Source organism: Carettochelys insculpta, chromosome 2 (genome assembly GCF_033958435.1).
Source record: "Carettochelys insculpta isolate YL-2023 chromosome 2, ASM3395843v1, whole genome shotgun sequence".
NCBI lineage: Eukaryota > Metazoa > Chordata > Testudines > Carettochelyidae > Carettochelys > Carettochelys insculpta.
Genome location: NC_134138.1, coordinates 219,203,760 through 219,221,276, shown reverse-complemented (window position 1 = coordinate 219,221,276; position 17,517 = coordinate 219,203,760). Strand labels below are relative to the sequence as shown.

The following is a 17,517-nucleotide window of genomic DNA, read 5'->3' as shown; positions in this document are numbered from 1 at the left end:
GTCAATAGGCTGGATCTGTCCCATTGCTTAATTTCATCCAGCCTGCAGGACCCCACAGCCCTGCCCTAGCTGGAAATGAGGTTATGGGCCTTCATTGCATTCACCTCTTGGGGCCAGGGAAGGCAGCACTGGTGGCTGCGCCTCCTCTTCGGCACTGGCCCTGCTTACGATGAGACTGGGTGCACCTGGACTTATCATCTGGCCACCACTGCCTTGAGCACCCAGCCCTATACTGCATTAGCATGTCCCTTCTGCTTGCCCAGCCCCAGAGGTGGGGCGACCCTGATGAAGCCCCACTGAGCCCCATCAGCAGCTGTGGACATGGAAAAACAAGGGGCCCAAGGAAACAGGTTCATGAAGCTGTGACTGACAGGTGAGGATGGGCCAGGGAAGCCCACAGAACCATGCATTTGCCCCACTGAGCTCCAGGTCTGATCCACTACAGGCTTTGGAGGTGGGAGGAAGGAAAGGGAAGGTGGAAAGTGGGACAGAAGTGGACAGGAGAAGGGGGATGGGAGCCAACAGCTAGGCTTTGTGAGGAGACAAAGTGGGGTAGGTGGCAGGGAGTAAAGCTTGGTTTTAAGGAAGGGTACAGAGCTGCGTGGGGGAGAGGAGCTGTGGAGGGTGGCAGCTGAGTTGTGGGGAGGGAACTTTTGTGGAAAGGCAGGCTGAGGTGGGGAGTAGCTTGTGGGAAAAGGGGCTGCTTGGAGAGGAAGGGAAGGCAAGTAAGCTGGTGCAGTCTGAGGGGTGAGAGGGAGAGCAGAGACACACTGGGAAAGCTCGTCTCTCTCTCCTTCTCTCTTTTTCAGCCAGTCCAGCTGAAGGTGGAGGTAGAATTAAGCTCTCTCCATGTGTATTTGAGATTGAACCTGCTAGTGTGAAGATGCAGGCCTCTGGAAAAAGCAGTCTTTCTTCCCCTACCACATTTTCTTCTCTTCCCCATGCCTCTCAAAGATGTGGCTCATGTGTGGCCTGTGAATGATTTTTCCTTTTTTGTGGGTCAATGGCCACTGATGGGGGGGGGGGGACTTGCCATCCCTGCTCCACATGCTCAGAAACCAAAACCCAAATTTATTTTTTGAAATCTCATGATTTTTAAGCCAGTTTCATGATTTTTTTGAGGTCTGACTCATGATTTTGAATGTCTGGGATTGAAATATTGCTTGTTCATCTTTGGGTATGCTGCAAGGCCCCTCGATCTACCCCAGGCATAGGTGAAGGGAACAACTGAGCTCTAGAGTGGCTTGGTTGCTATGGCAACTGTGAACGATCTGACTATATTATAATGGCTGCCGATGAATATTAATATGCCGGGGGAAATAATAAGCAGTCCATATTGACATTATTGTGAGTACTAATGTTCAGATGCTCCAGTCTGGGTGAGCGATGCCTGATACCAGATTAGGACCGAACGAGAGAAAAATGTTGGGAAGAGGAGGAGCAAAGGTGGATTTAACCCTTGGCAGCCCTCAGATCTAGTGACTGATCTCAGCTAGTCCCAACCCCCTCCTGCATCCATCCATCTTCCCAGTCATACATACAGATATGAAGAGAAAATAAATAATAGCTGAACACCATGAAAACACAAGGAGCTGTAATATAAGGTCTTGTCAAAATCCCAGAGGAAAAAACCTCTTGAAAACAGAATTTGACCATGTCATTCACAGTAAATCTGTGGTCTTTTCCCAGGAAATATGCAAATATGCAGCTTGGAAAACTCCTAATTAACATGGGTCCTTTCAGTAACAATACTGAAATTGCCTTTAAGCCTCTTCACTCTTCCCTGCTATTTATGCATGCACATATGCAAATTACCGTAGACAATTTCCTCCCTCCAAGTACCAGAAATCTCTCTGAAACAGTTGGCAGGCCCTTGGGAGAGTGCTGCCCAGACAGCTGTGCAATCAACTGAGTGAACCAGCTAATTAAAAAAAACAAAGAGATACATAAAAATTATTAAAAGAAGAAAGAATCCTGCTTGAAGCATCATTTGATAACTTTGTATCGAGGAATGCTCAGCAGGCACCAGATAGGATAGATGCGTTTGTAAGCTATGGACTGAACTACTTACTGCATTGATAACAAAGATGTTACTTTCTCCGAAACAGCATTAGAAGGTGCTCTTGATATTTATGGTTTGTAATTTAAATAAATTTAAATGTGAATTACTCCAGCCTTTTGTTTGTTTTAAAATGACAAGGCCTGTGAAATATAACATTGATTTCCTATCTCTGGTGTGCAAGTAAATGGTCATTAACTTTTGTTTGACCTTAGGTGTAGAACTAATATTAAATTTGCACAGAAGGTACTCATTTATGGTGGTCTAGTTTCTATAAAGAAAATAGTTCCCAAGGGTCATACTGCTTGAAACCATTTCTCAGATAGGAAACAGGCTCTTCTCCTTCCTGCTCCGCTCCCCCACCCGCTCCCAAAGCAATGATATTGCCATTCATTCTACAGAGTTTTTTCAAGGAGCACCCAATAATAGCTATGCTAGCCCTCTGAAATCTAAACAGAGCAAAACCAGTGTCAGTGAAAACAGTAAACTGACACAATTAAAAAATTGACACAATTACCACACAACAGAGAGAAAAGTTCATTACTGTTCAGTTAAGAACACAAGAACGGCCATACTGGGTCAGAGCAAAGGTCCATCTAGCCCAGTATCCTGTCTGCCAACAGTAGCCAATGCCAGGTGCCCCAGAGGAGGTGAACCAAAGACAGTGATCAAGTGATTTGTCTCCTGCCATCCATCTCCTGCCTTCGACAAAAGGCTAGGCATCAGACCCTACCCCTTGCTAGTAGCCGTCTATGGACCTAACCTCCAAACATTTATCAAGCTCTTTTTTAAACTCTGTTAGAGTCCTGGCCTTCACAGCGTCCTCTGGCAAGGAGTTCCACAGGTTGACTGTGCTGTGTGAAGAAAATCTTTCTTTTATTAGTTTTGAACCTGCTACCCATTAATCTCATTTGGTGTCCTCTAGTTCTTATATTATGGGAACAAGTAAATAACTTTTCTGTATTCACTTTCCTCTGTGTTCCTCTCCTCTGTGAATGAATGATCTCAACAGGGACAGTATCTCAGTTTAAATAATTGTTAAGCATAGGAACATTGGTATCATATGACCACTGTTACTTCACCAGGATGATAATAGGAAATGTAGTAAATAAGGTTCTAGAATTCATTCATATTAAAGAAATGCCGTCATCATGATTGTTACATGTATTGTAGATCTCCATTTTGTTTACCAGTGCTTTCAGACTGACAAGTCTCAACTGTATTTTGTGGTAAATAACTTACCCTCTGCTCTGCATTTGACTACCCAAAGTCCACATAATATAACTGTGCTCTACAACAGGCCATACACAAGAATTTCTGTGGTTCTGTGGGGAAGTGCTTTTTATTTCTGTAAACGTGGACTACTTTTTTTTTTAAATATAAAGGCGTTCAAAAAAGTCACACAATGAGTGTGCACAAAAGAAAGATTAATGAAATATTTGAGTGGAAACAGTAACTGGTAAAATAATGTTGTTATACAGTAAACTCCTATCCGGCAGCCCTGGGACCGCAGGGGGTGGGGAGGCTGGAACTGGGCACCACTGTTCCCTCCAACTGTGCAGTTTTTTTTTTTCATCCCTGTGCAGAACAAATTTTTATGGGTACCGAGGCACCAGCAGAAACAAAAATCTTGCTGGGGGAGCTTTGCTAATCAGCTGCACGGCACCTGAATCTCTTCTGAGTGGCCGCACAAGTGCCCAGCTTATAGGGAACACTGCTGGGGGGTGTCTACACTCCCAACCCTCTGCTCTGGCTGGAGCTGTGCATCACCTTCCCACCACCACCATGCTCTGGTCAGGGAAAGCTGGGGTCATGCAACACCTGACCTCCCTCCTGCCTGTGCTCTCGGGAGGGGTAGGAGCAGGCTAAGGCTACACAACCCCTTCTGTGAGAGGGGTGGCCTACCCCTACAGTTGGGCCATGGGAGAGGTGCTTAGCTCCCATGGGGCTCTGGGCATCATGAATGGGGCTCCACACTTTCCTCCACCAGTCCTAAGTTGTTCTGACCCCCATGAGATTCTACCTATTTAACTCCAGAAGCAAAAGCAGCAGACAGTCAGGTGCAATAGCTTTAAATAATCCCACACAGTTACAACTAAAAAATTTTTGCAGCAATGGGAAAGTCATGGAAAATTGCTGTGTGTCCATATACTCTAAACATATCTCTAAACAGTACTATTAGCCTCTCATTCCTCTTGAGCATTAAATTTAAAGCCAGAGAACTTTCAGCTGCACTGAATGCCACTATATCTTAAAAAACTGTGTCACCTGACAACTACTGGAGCAGAATGCATTGCAGCAAAACTGTGGAAAAGTTGGGAAGAGAACATTAACTGACGGACCTACAATACCTGTCAGCAAGCAGAGAGAGAGAATGACACGTTGAAACATTAGAAGGAGTAACTGAGCAGCTACTAAAAGGAAAGAGATTGAACATACTGTAACAACAGGTATGAAGTGATGCACTTTTTTCTATTTCACATAAAAAATGAGCAAACCACCTGAATGACTAACAAATTTATTTATTAGTGTGGCAAGGCTAGCCTCGCTCCTGGGCTCCGGAGGCCTCTCTTCAGTCCACCAACCCCACAGCCAGAATACCGTTGCCCTTCTTGAGATGGTGGGGTGGGGGAAACCCGGGCCCCACCCACTCGTTCTGGGTTCCAGCCCAGGGACCCTCTGTGGCTGTTAGTGGTGGGGGAGGGCTCCCCTCGTTGTGAACACCACAGCTCTTCTCTGGGCGACTTCCCCAGACGATTCCTCCCCTCCCCCCCCGTACCTCCTCCAGGTAGCGGTAGTGACAGCGGCAGTGGCATGTTCTCCCTCCTGGATCGACTCCTCCTGTGTGGTCAGTCCACTTGGCCCTACACCAAATCTCAGGGCCTCCTGGGCAGGGGCCTTAGCCCCTTGCGGCTGAGCACTCCTCTCCTCCTCTGGTGCTTCTAGAAAAACCCCGTTTGCTTCTCTCCTCTCACTCTCTATCCTCTCCTCTGTCACCTCTTCTATTACTCTCCTCTCCCCCTGTCCTACTGGTCAAAGGGTTCTTTTAAAAGCAGGCTTAAGTGGGACCAGCTGGCCCCAACTGGCCCAGGGCAGCTTCCTCCCCAGCTGCTCACACTCTGCTTGTTTGCCAGCCCTGCTTTTCCCTCTTGTTCTCACCCCCATCCCAGCCTTACCTTGTCACATATCCCCCTCCCCAGCTCAACACCACAGAACTAGGCTACTGGGGATGGCATACAGTGTACTCGGAACAAGCCATCAGCATTCCCTTGCTGCACTCTAAAGTGGAACAGCTGCAAGGACAAGAACCATCGGGTTATTCTTGTGTCCTATCCTTGTTTCCGTGCATTCACTGTAGAAGTACATGGTCCGTGACAAGGGTAAACTTCCGTCCGAGGAGGTAGTGTCTTAAGCTTTCCACCACCCATTTCACCACAAGACACTCTTTTTCGATGATGGCATAATTTTGCTCTCTGGGAAGGAGCTTGCAGCTCAGGTATAGGACTGAGTGTTCTTCTTCCCCGACCATTTGGGACAGCACGGCTCCCAAGCCCACGTCAGAGGCATCAGTCTGTAGTAAGAATTCCTTCTCAAAATCTGGGGCAATAAGGACTGGGTTACTACACAGGGCTGTCTTTAAATCCGAAATGCCTCCTCCGCTGCTGGGGTCCAGTTCACTATGTCAGGGCCACAGGCTCTCGTGAGGTCTGTCGGGGCATGCTCTAGATGCAAAGTGGGGGATGAACCTCCGATAGTACCCCACGAGTCCCAGGAATGCCCGGACTTGTTTCTTCTAGAGCAGTCGAGGCCACTTTTGTATTGCCTCTACCTTGTTTAGTTGGGGTTTCACTACGCCCTGGCCCACAATGTACCCCAAATATCTTGCTTCCCTTAGCCCTATAGCACATTTTGTCAGGTTCACTGTGAGACCAGCTTCCCTCAGGGTGTTTAACACTGCCTCTATCTTCTTCAGGTGGGTATCCCACTCTGGGCTATGGATAACAATGTCATTGAGATAAGGTGCTGCATACGCGCGATGTGGTCGCAATAACTTATCCACTAGCCGTTGGAATGTTGCAGGGGCGCCATGAAACCCAAATAGGAGGACAGTGTACTATAGGCCTTCTAGGGTGGAAAAGGCTATCTTTTCTCTGGCTTCCTGAGCTAGGGGAATCTGCCAGTATCCCTTGGTCAGGTCGAGTGTAGACAGGAAGCGGGCCTTCCCCAACTGATCTATCAGTTCATCAATACGGGGTATGGGGTATGCATCAAATTTGGACACTTCATTTAGTTTTCTGAAATTGTTACAAAACCGGAGGCTGCTATCTGGCTTAGGCACTAAGACAATTGGGCTGGACCACTGGCTATGAGACTCCTCAATAACGCACAGTTCCAGCATCCTCTGCACCTCCCTTTGGACCGCCTCCATTTTGCCTCTGGGAGTCTGTGTGGCCTCACATGCACTCTTACCCCGGTCAGTGACAATGTGGTGTTCCACCTCTGCGGTTCATCCAGTGTTGTTGCAACATGTTGAGGACCTCCCCCCATTCCCACCTGTCTCTCCTGGTCTCCTTCCAGCATCAACATGCTCAGGGCAGCCAGCTGCCCCTCCCGGTCCTGCCAAGGTTTTAGTAAGTTAATATGGTAGATTTGCTCAGTCTTCCAGCAATCTGGTAGTCGTACCTTATAGTTTACTTCCCCTATGGCCTCAACTACCTTGTAGGGGCCCTGCCAGCAGGCTAGGAGTTTGCTCTGAGCCATTGGAACCAATAGTATCACCCAGTCCCCCACATTGAACTTCCAGACAGTCGTCTGTCAGTTATAGTATGCCTGTTGGGCTTCTTGAACCTGTTCCTGGTGCTCCCAGATGATGGGCATAACCTTGACGATTCAGTTCTTCATCTGGAGCATGTGCTCAATGATATTGCACCCATGGTTCACCTGCTCCTCCCAGGTCTCTTTGGCGAGGTCCAGGATGCCTCACGGTTCCGCCCATACAATAACTCAAATAGCGAAAACCCTGTGGAGGCCTGGGGAACCTCCCAGGTAGCAAACATTAGGTGTGGGAGCAGGACAGCCCAGTCTCTCCCATCCTGGTTCACTACCTTGCAGATCATGCTTTTGAGGGTGCAACCGAACCGTTCAATGAGGCCATCTGTCTGTGGACAGCATACCTACGTCCTCAGGGCCCGGATGTGGAGCAATGCGCACAAATCTTTCATCAGTTTGGAGAAGAAAGGTGTACCTTGGTCCGTTAATATCTCCTGGGGGATACTGACTCTGGCAAAGATCTGTACTAGTTCCCTTGCAATTGACTTTGAGTGAGCATTCCGCAGGGGTACCACTTCTGGGTATCGGGTGGCATAGTCTAGGACTACCAAGATGTGCCAGTGTCCTCGGGCTGACCTCTCCAGTGGGCTGACTAGATCCATGGCTATCCACTCAAAGGGGACCTCAATAATGAGTAGGGACACCAACAGGGCTCTCAGATGTGGTTGCAGTCCATGCAGCTGGTACTCAGGGCAGGAGGCACAGAAACGCTGGACTTGTACGTATACCCCAGGCCAAAAGAACCTCCACAAGATCCGGTTTAGAGTCTTCTCAACCCCGAGGTGACCCCCAAACAGATGGCTATGGGCTAAGTCCATCACTGCCTTCCAATGTCTTCGGGGCACCAGAAGTTGCTCCACCGGCTGGTCCTGTACTTTCCCTACACGGTATAGCCAGTCTCCCCTAATTATATAGTATGGTCCCTGACCTTTGGCTCTTCCCTCCACAGGTACCCCATTCACCTTCACTACCTCCTGACATATATTTAGATATACCAGGTCTTCAGCTTGTTCCCTTGCAAAGTTTGGGAGGGAGGACCCTATATTCTCAAGCTCGGGGGAAGCTCCCTCTTCTTCTGACCCCGGGGGCCCCAGAGTATTGGGCCCAGCCTCGAGCTCCTCTATCCCTTGGGTCGCCCTCCCTGCAGGTTCAGCCTGTTTCCCCACCAGGGCCGGTCCCATGTGCCAGGACAGAATTCGGGTACCCAGCTGTTTGGCTGCCCTCCTCTCATGCCTTGACTTCCGCATTTCCCAGATGCAGCAAAGAGGTCCTGGGAGAACTAATGGAAGATTGGTTACACCCCTACGCTCCCTCCCCCCACGGTCAACAGATTGCCGAAGCCAGGGAAGTCCCGCCCAATCACCACCAGGTTGTGGAGTCTTGGTACCATCCCTGCTGTCACTCTTGTGACATTTCCTTGGAACTCTATTCGCACAGGGATAACTGGGTAATAACACACATCCCCATGCACACAGGATATACCTGTGCGCTTGGCCCGGGTAAGCTGGTCTTGCCACACTAGCTGCCCTGAGACTAATGTGAGGGCACTCTCCGAGTCCACCAGGGCCGTAGTCTCCACGCCATTCATTTTCACTGGCCAGGTATACCGGTGGGGGGCCATCGTGATGCCCACCACATCTATCAAGCTACAGAGAACCCTCCCCCCCCCGCCAAGATCCCCAAAGTTGCACTTCATGGGTTCGTCCACATTTGGGCAGTGGACCATTATGTGCTTCAATTCCCCGCAGGCAGAACACTTATACCCTGCATGAAGCATCCGCCTTCCCTTGGGGCTGCTAGGTCTCACCCCCGCATCCTCCTTCTCTGGCCCCACAAGTCCTCTGGGGACACCTGGTGCCCCTCCCTCTCCTTTCTCCTGCCCCCAACCCTGGCTAGGGATTCTAATGGCCAGGCCCATGGAGTAGGAGGGGACTGCTTGCCCCGCTGGGCTTCCTCCACAAGAGGCTGCGTAAGAGCTCGGGTTGTTGACGTTCTCTCCACAAGAGCCACCATTCCATCATACGAGGACGAGTCATTCTGGCAGACCCTTCCCCGAAGGTCTGGCGGTAGCCCCCTCATGTGCCAGTCCAACACAATGGTCTCCAGGATCTTCTCCAGGCCATGAGTCTTGGGCTGTAGCCATCTTTGGGCCAAGTGCATTAAAGCAAACAGCTGGGCCCTCGGCACTTTTCCCTCCTGGTACTTCCATTCGTGGAGCCTCTGGGCTCTGATGGCAGTTGTCACTCCAGTCCGGGCCAGGATCTCAGCCTTCAGCTAGGCGTAATCTGCAGCCACCCCCTCAGATAGGTCAAAGTAGGCCTTCTGGGCCTCTCCACAGAGGAATGGGGCCAGGAGGCTGGCCCATTGGTCTTGGGGCCAGCCTTCCCATACAGCCGTCTTCCCCTGTCATTTTCTGGAGGTAGTTGCTAGCCCGCAAGGGTCGAGTCCCATCTTGGCCATGCACCCGGGCAGTCAGGGCTTTCAGCTGTGTTATGACCTTCCCAAGGGTGGCTCAGTCCTGGGCTGCCTGGTTCACGAGCAGCTGGTTAGTCTTGCTGTAGCCGCAGGGCCTCCTGCTGAGTAGCTGCATATGCCCGGGCGGCTTCCTGCTGCTCTGCAGTGGCTTGTACGAGGGTTTTCACCATGTCCTCCATATCTCTTTTTCTTTGACTTCCTCTAGGTGGGTCTGCTGCAGGGTCTCACAGCAGCACTCTGATCCCACCCCTTGCACCATGTGTGGCAAGGTTACCCTCGCTCCTGGGCTCCGGGCCTCTCTTTAGTCCACTAACCCCACAGCCAGAATACTGTCGCCCTTCTTGAGACAGCGGGGGCGGGGGGGGAAGATGGTGGTCTGGGGGGAACCCGGGCCCCACCCACTCGTTCCGGGTTCTGGCCCAGGGACCCTCTGTGGCTGCTAGTGGTGGGGGAGGGCTCCCCTTGTTGTGAACACCACAACTCTTCTCTGGGCGACTTCCCCAGGTGATTCCTCCCCCCCATGTACCTTCTCCAGGCAGTGGCAGTGGCAGCAGCATGTTCTCCCTCCTGGACTGGCTCCTCCTGTGTGGTCAGTCCACTTGGCCCTACACCAGATCTCAGGACCTCCTGGGCAGGGGCCTTAGCCCCTTGCGGCTCAGCACTCCTCTCCTCCTCTGGTGCTTCTAGAAAAACTCCTTTTGCTTCTCTCCTCTCACTCTCTAACCTCTCCTCTGTCACCTCTTCTATCACTCTCCTCTCCCCCCATCCTACTGAGCAAATGGTTCTTTTAAAAGCACGCTTAAGTGGGACCAACTGGCCCCAGTTGACCAGGGCGGCCTCCTCCCAAGCTGCTCACACCCTGCTGGTCTCCCACAGGGCTGCCGTGGGACACCCGCTTGGGAACCCCGCCACGGTTGGCAGGTGTGGTGCCGGGGAGTGGGCAGCCCTCGGCTGCTTGAAGCCCCCATGGCGCTGTCTTCTTGCTCCCCGCCCCTTTGGGCCAGCTTCCCTCCTGCCTCGGGCAAGCAGGCAGGCTGCTCCTTTCTCCCCACGCTCCACCCCTTCCAGCTAGTTTACTCAGGAGCTGCTGGGCAGGTGGAGTGTGGGAGACTCTTGCGCCCTGCCCCTTGGCAGGAGGGCCCCCCCTTTCCATCCTTTGGCGGGGGGACTGCTGGCCCCCTACTTGGGCCCCCCTTCATCTAGCAGCTGCTGCATCCTCACGGCTTCGGAGGAGGTAAGGGGCTTTCCTAAAGTGGTGGTTGGGCTCCCTCCACAGCCTCCTGTGGAGTGGCTTGGGGAGGGGTGAGTTTGGGCGGGGCCCCTCTCCACCGGGGCTCCAGTGGGGTGTCTGCCTAGCAGGGGGTGGGTGTTAGGGCGTAGTCCCTGCCCCACCCCTGCAGCCACCGCCTCCCTTACCGCCTTCCCCACACCCAGCTGCCATCGGGGTCCCCCCCACCCAGCTGCTCCCTCCTCCTCCCTCCTGCTCCGTGAGGCTCTGCAGCAGCTGCTGCGGGCCCACCGCTCAGTTGCCCGTGGGCACATCCCTCCCTTTAAGCCCCCCCCGCCCTTGGTTGGCTCTGCCACCCCTCCTTGTAACCGCCCCTCCTCTTTTGCGTGCCTGCGCCCTCCGTTTTTTTTGCTTTGTTAGGCGCCTGAGCCCCCCCCACCCCTTTCTCACTCACACCCCCCCACACGCACATATTTTGAATTCCCCCCACGTCCCAGTGCAGAAACAGGAGCCATTTCTTACCATCTCGTGCTGTGAGTTGTGGCCACTTCTGTACTCCCCCTTCCCTGGTCTCACTTCCCATCCCCTGCCCTTCCCCCACCTGACCGGGTCCTCAGCCCAGCCAGTGGGGGAGGGCCAGCTACTTTCCTCCTTCCCCTCTCCTCTCTTCTCTCCCTTCCCCCTGCCCGGTGCTATGTGTGCTGGGCAGCGGGGCATGTCCGGAGGGATTGCCCCCTAGCCCGGCACGAAGAGGAGCCCGGGACCTCCTCCAATGCAGGGGGCACCAGACACAAGACTGGCGGCGCCCCAACTGCGACAGGCCCTGGAACCGCCCCTCCTCCTCTCACCCCGGATGGATCCATCATCGCTCAGGTGTCGGAGGACACCCGAACACCCGAACAGCCTCTTTGGCGGGCTGGGTGCTGGTGGGGAGGAAGTGGAAAAAAAGGAATGTGCACGCCTGGCACTCCACCCCGTCCTCTGACGGGGTGGGCATGCCGCACAAGGCACTTAAGAGAGCCGCTAGCCCCGACCCACCCGTTGGACCCCCAGCTGATGACCATCCGCCAGGGGTAACTGAGGCCGCCATGGCGGCAGCAACCAAAGATGCCACCTCCGCTGCCCCAGAGCCAAAGCCCAAAGAGGCTGACACGGCCTTCTTTGTGCCCTCGCCCTCCTCCGACACCCCTCTGGCCGCTACGCAGAATGTCGCTGCGGAGCACCGGGAGGAGGTGAGCCTTGGCCTCGCCCTCCTCTCGCCTGCCCACTCCATCGGCCTTCAATAGGTGCCCACACTATACTTGTTTGCCAGCCCTGCTTTACCCTCTTGTTCTCACCCCCTGTCAGCCTTACCTTGTCACTATTGGGTAATGAGCTTTTGTGGGTCCTACCCACAAAAGCTCATTCCCTAATAAATAAATTGGTTGGTCTTTAAGATTCCACAGGACCGCTTGTTTTTGTGAAGCCACACAGATATATCTGCGGCAGTGCATGACCTTTCTGGAATCATGAAGGAGCTAGGGTCAATCTAGTCTAGTACTTGCTTCCTCAGTTATACAACCAACTTAGGTGGTTTGAAAAGGTCATTTCAGACACGTCAATGTGGCTGCTTTTTACTTTAGGACATGCAATCGTTTCAAGTACAAAATTGCTGGTTGTGGTTTTAGCTGAACCTTTTACTTGAAGGGTTAAAATACAGCAAAGCTTTTCAAGAGATGTTCTTATTCTGTGCAGTTATGATTCAGTAAGAACCATCAGACTAGAACCACTAGATGGGTAAAGGGAGCTCATGATAACACTATCAGTACCTGAGAAGATGGGGCAAATCTATAGCATTGTTTCAAAAGGTTATTTTTTGGAATGGTGCTGAATGTTACTCTGAACATTTTATGAGAACCCCCCACCACCACCTTATCCCACACTCTCATCTAAATTTGTCCCTTGTAATTACGAAGTGAACCCCTGAAATAATTGAAAGGAGGAGTGAAATAAGGTCCCGACTAAAAGAAAAATAGTGTCAATCCACTGAAACACTCCTTAAATAAAACCCACAAGGGCAGTAAGATTTTACGGATATTAAGGTCACAAGTTAAGCTTTTCTCTTCTGTTCAAACTTTTTCAGTTTTTCCACAGGGCAATACAAATACCATATCCACCATACATCACTATTTTGCATTATAAAATAGAATTTTTTTTCAATCATCACAGACTTTTATCTACATAAAAAGCTAAAATGAACCAGGTTAATTTCACACTAAAGATACTGCATCCGTCCTTGACTGTCAAGGTACTATAGCTTTCAAGAATTATAAATTTAATTTAAAGCATTTCAGAGCTAAGCTCATACGCTTCAGTTTTCCACATTCCATGCAGATTTTTGGCCATCTGTTCTAGCCAGTATCCTGTAACTTATTTTGAAAGTACATATTATAGATGATGACATAACATTATTATGTCCTCATGACAAATAACAACTCTGCTATAAACTCCTCAGGAAAGAAAGAGACTGTGCCTCCTTCAATTTTTGGGAAAAAAGACATTATGGGAGCAACAAGCTACAAACAAGAATCTAAAAAAAAACCAATTCAAGCATCAATCATCTTGTAAGTCAAGGCTGAGAAAGGACCCGAAGAAGACTCCAGTCTCCAAGGAAGACAACACAAGTCATCTATTTCTCAGGTTAATAAACAGACAGGAACAACAGCAATTTGCATGCATACTTTATACACCACAATAAGCACAAATCCATTTTTTCTCTTGCAAGGCACCTTTAAAATGAGTTTTAATCTAATCAAATAAAAGTGTAAGAATGATGTCCAGGCACTGCAATAATGCAGAAATATTCAGCTGTTTCAGTAGTGGCAAAACTTCCCCTTCTTTTTTTTAATTTTTGAAGATATTGGCTTAAAACACTGTTTGTGCAAATTTCCAAAGTATCTGTTAATCTTCTAATAACATGCCAGTCAGAAGGATATCTAAACAACCTACATATATTGAAATGAATGCCACAAACTGTTTCTCATCTTCTTTCCAAAGCTTTAAAGAAAGTAGAGGGGGTTGTTTGGGTTTCCTGTTTTTGCTTCTGCCATTCTTGAATTGCTCCTGGTTTTGTCCCTTTCCTCCAGTAGTTTCTTGGAAGACCATAATCCTCTCCTGAGCTCCCTAAATTTATTTTCTGGAAACAGATTCCACTTCAAGAATGGTCCCGTATTGACAAGAACAGGATACCTCCCTCTACCAAAACTAGAGTCAAGCCTCTCTCAACTTTCAAAGCAATGAATTAGAAACAGCCTAATCAAAAATCTCTAATCTGCTAGAAGTCTTCTGAATGGAAGATATGAAATAGTCATAATTATTTCTTTTCATATTCTGAGAAACTCTCTTCTACCCCTGAGCACGTACCACAACAGACTTATTTCCTTTTTAAAATAAAACCAAATGAACAAAACAGGGAAAAGAGTGCAGTTATGAAACACACACACACTTCCCTTTGGACCCAGAGGCAATTATCTCCTCTGCCCAAGTACAGCAAATATTATTTACCTTTTTGTGCAGCAGTTGACAAGGCTTATATGACAAGCACTGCATTGATGGCACACAATATGAACAAGTGATTATTACTAGCAGTATTAGAGAAAAACAACATGAGAACACTAATCAGCCGGTTTTGCCTGCATAATTAAAACACAGCAGGATACTTGCAAAATATAAAGTCATTGAGGGCTAAGTTTTAGTCCTTAAATCAGACAAAATACCCAATTCTGTCCTACAGGACAGAAGTGGGTATTTTGTCTGATTTAAGGACTAAAACTTAGCCCTCAATGACTTTATATTTTGCAAGTATCCTGCTGTGTTTTAATTATGCAGGCAAAACCGGCTGATTAGTGTTCTCATGTTATTTTTCTCTAATACTGCTAGTAATAATCACTTGTTCATATTCTGTCCTAAACAGAAGTGCTAACAATAGTTCAAGAGGAAATGTTTAGGGATAATGTAAGAAAAATAGTGAATACAAGGGTCCCTGTCTAGAGTGGTTCGAATCCATAAGAAGCTGTTAAAGAGATATCTGAAAAAGATAAACAGATTATTTCATGTGTTCAACCAATCAGTAGTACATAATGAACTATATACCACCAGCCTTGATGTTCATTAGAGCAGCGATGGGGCTGATCTCCCTTACATAAGAGGCACATGGCTCTCATAAACATAAACCTTTTCTCACACCAGCATATGACCTACATCAGGATGGCAGTGAAGATAATTGATCCAGGAGCCATCTGTACTTTTTTTTTTTTTTTTTTGCTAAAAAACCTGCCTATACATCTTTGTCTAACCTCGGTTTATTTCCTGTAAACATATAGTATTTTGAACAAGGTTAGTAAACTAGATGGTGGAAGCTAAACTCTCTCTGGAGTACTCTCAGTTTTCCTGGCAAAACGCACTAAGAAAGCAATAAAGTTTATCAGTACGAATTAAGAGACAAGACTAGAGCCAACAGCTATGACCATAAACATCATCAATAAAGTAAGTAAGAGTTAGAGTAAATAGCTGTCCTAATGCACTCTGCCTCTAAAACAATAAGAATGTTAAGTTAATTTAAATCTTATAACAATGCCTGACTCTGCAGTTTCTCTACATACACAACTTCAACATGAGGCATTAAAAAGTAAATTGCAATGTTACACTTTAAAAACAAAAATACACGCGCTAGTAAAACTGAGCAAAGAAGCAGCTTTTTGCAAATGAGCTTGCATATCAAATGCTAAAAATACAGTACTAGAAAGGCTTGGCCTGCCCTTGTTACTCCTACCATTGTTACTATTTTGTTTAGGGAGCTATGACTTTCTATTGATGGTAAAATCCCTAAAGTGGTACAAGCACTGCTATAGCAACATAAAAGGTGGCTAATACTAACATAGGTATTACTCCTCCTCCTCTATGCAAACACCTGTTTGGGGGCGCTCCCTGTGACCCCCATATTCTTCATCTGTAGTGATACTGCACAGAAAGGATGCCATGTGATGTATCAGTGAAAAGGTTATGATTTTCTGAAAGTTGTTCTATTTAAACATGTGTTGTATATGAAGTTGATAGATTGTGTTGCATGGTTGTCACTAGAACATGGTAAGTTGGGGAATAAGCCAGATATTAGCTCCCCAGAGACAACAGAAAAGAAAGTAACCAATGTTCATGTAGGGTTTTAAATAAGCATCAACAGCCATTGTTAAGCAAAGCAGCTACAATACAACGACTCACCTGCATAAGGCCACACCAGGACTCTGTCTACACTAGAGCAACCAGAAGTTATTGTCGGAAGATATCTTTCAAAAAACTCTGTTGACAGATCGTGGCCAGACTGCAGAGCAGATCAAGTGATCTGCTCTTTTGACAGACAGTAGCTGGACTGCCCAGCCACTCTATCGGCAAAATGGCCAACCGGAAGCCCAGCAGACAGATCTGCCCAATGTCCCGGTAGCCCTGTCCGTCAACAAAAGTTCCCCCGGAACATCCAGCCTGGTTTTCTCTTGACAAATCTCTGTTGACAGAGATGTTCTGCCTTATGGGGGAGTGACAGAATGCTGTCAACAAAAGTGCCATGTTCTGTCAATTTACTGTCAACTTGGGAACTCTTGAGAATGTGGACGCCCCGCAGGTCTTGTCAACAAAATTCTCTAGTGTAGACATAGCCAAGGCGAGCAGCTCTACGTTGCCTGGGGACTCAGCAATGTGCACCAGACACGCTTGGACTTGTGTTCTCCAAGCACAAGGGCCTGACGGTATAAAACAGAACACAGGGGCCCCATGCTTGGCCTTTCTCCTTCTCCCACCTATGCTGCAAGGAACAAAGACACTGAAAAGACTGAAATCTTCCAACAGAGGACACTGGCCCAGGTTTAAAAGACTAACCTGTGAATTAAGTATTGCAATATCCAGTGGACTAAGAAAACCTACTTATCTAGATATTGCCCAATCTAATAGGGTTGAGAGCTTAGACTGGTGATTGAACCCTAGAGGAGGGCTCCAAGCACACTTTGCCTCCAGCATTTATAATGGTGTTAAATATATTAAAAATGTGTAAACGGAGTCAGACTCAGAGGCTTGCTAGGTGAAAGGGGCATTCAGTTTGAGAACCACGAGTTGAGACACAGGGTGATCATATCTTATTTTCTTTTGGTAACCACTCTGACTTTTTGCCTATCACTTGGAGTCATTTAAAATATATCTTTTGTAGTCAGTACACGTGTTTTACTGTTTATCTTTACCACTGAGTTTGCCTGAGTGTCTGGCAAATTGCTCAGGTTTAGAAAAGCTGGTGTAGTTCTACTTTCCACTGCTGAAGAGATAGGCAATTAATAACTTTGCCCATCTTGAGTGCAAGGTTGAGAGCTCGGGGAGGGGCAGGAGAAAATCTACCTGGTGCCTTTCCGAGCAATTTATGAGTGGGTTCAGAGCATTCTTCCACTTTAGCCAGGCGTGTGGCTCCTGGACTGGTGTGTGGTTTGTCATCAGCAAAGCAATGTGAGAGACAGCCCAGGCTGGAAAGTGAAGGGCGCACCATGCTCACTTTCACTGTGGCAATGGGAAGTGAAGCAACAGCTGGCAGCATGGGGAGCAGAGCAGGCTAGGTTTGGGTCACACTGCTTCTCAGGTCCGCTGTGAGTGAGGTGGGGGTGGGGTGCCAGGAGACAGAAGAGATGGGGTGGAGCAGGGCCTGAGGTGGGGATGGTTGTCCTGGGCCCCATACAACCCTAGGGACAGCACTGTACCTTAGAAGCTGCTTCTTTGAATAAATCCCTGATTTCAGCTTACTTACTTGTCTTCTGCCTCTTTTGCATAGACGTAGAACATAGAATATGAATTTGCATAATGTTTTGGGCAGTATTATAGTCCCCATTACTGGACTGAAAATTTGTATTGGGAGATA

The 17,517-nt window shown here is 48.5% G+C and overlaps 1 protein-coding gene across 2 annotated transcripts in view; it reads right to left on the bottom strand.

Annotated features, from left to right (window-relative positions):
* The window catches only part of RAPGEF5 (Rap guanine nucleotide exchange factor 5), a 251,304-nt gene that overhangs the window by 141,735 nt on the left and 92,052 nt on the right, over positions 1 to 17,517 (bottom strand). The gene's annotated exons all lie outside the window — the stretch shown is intronic.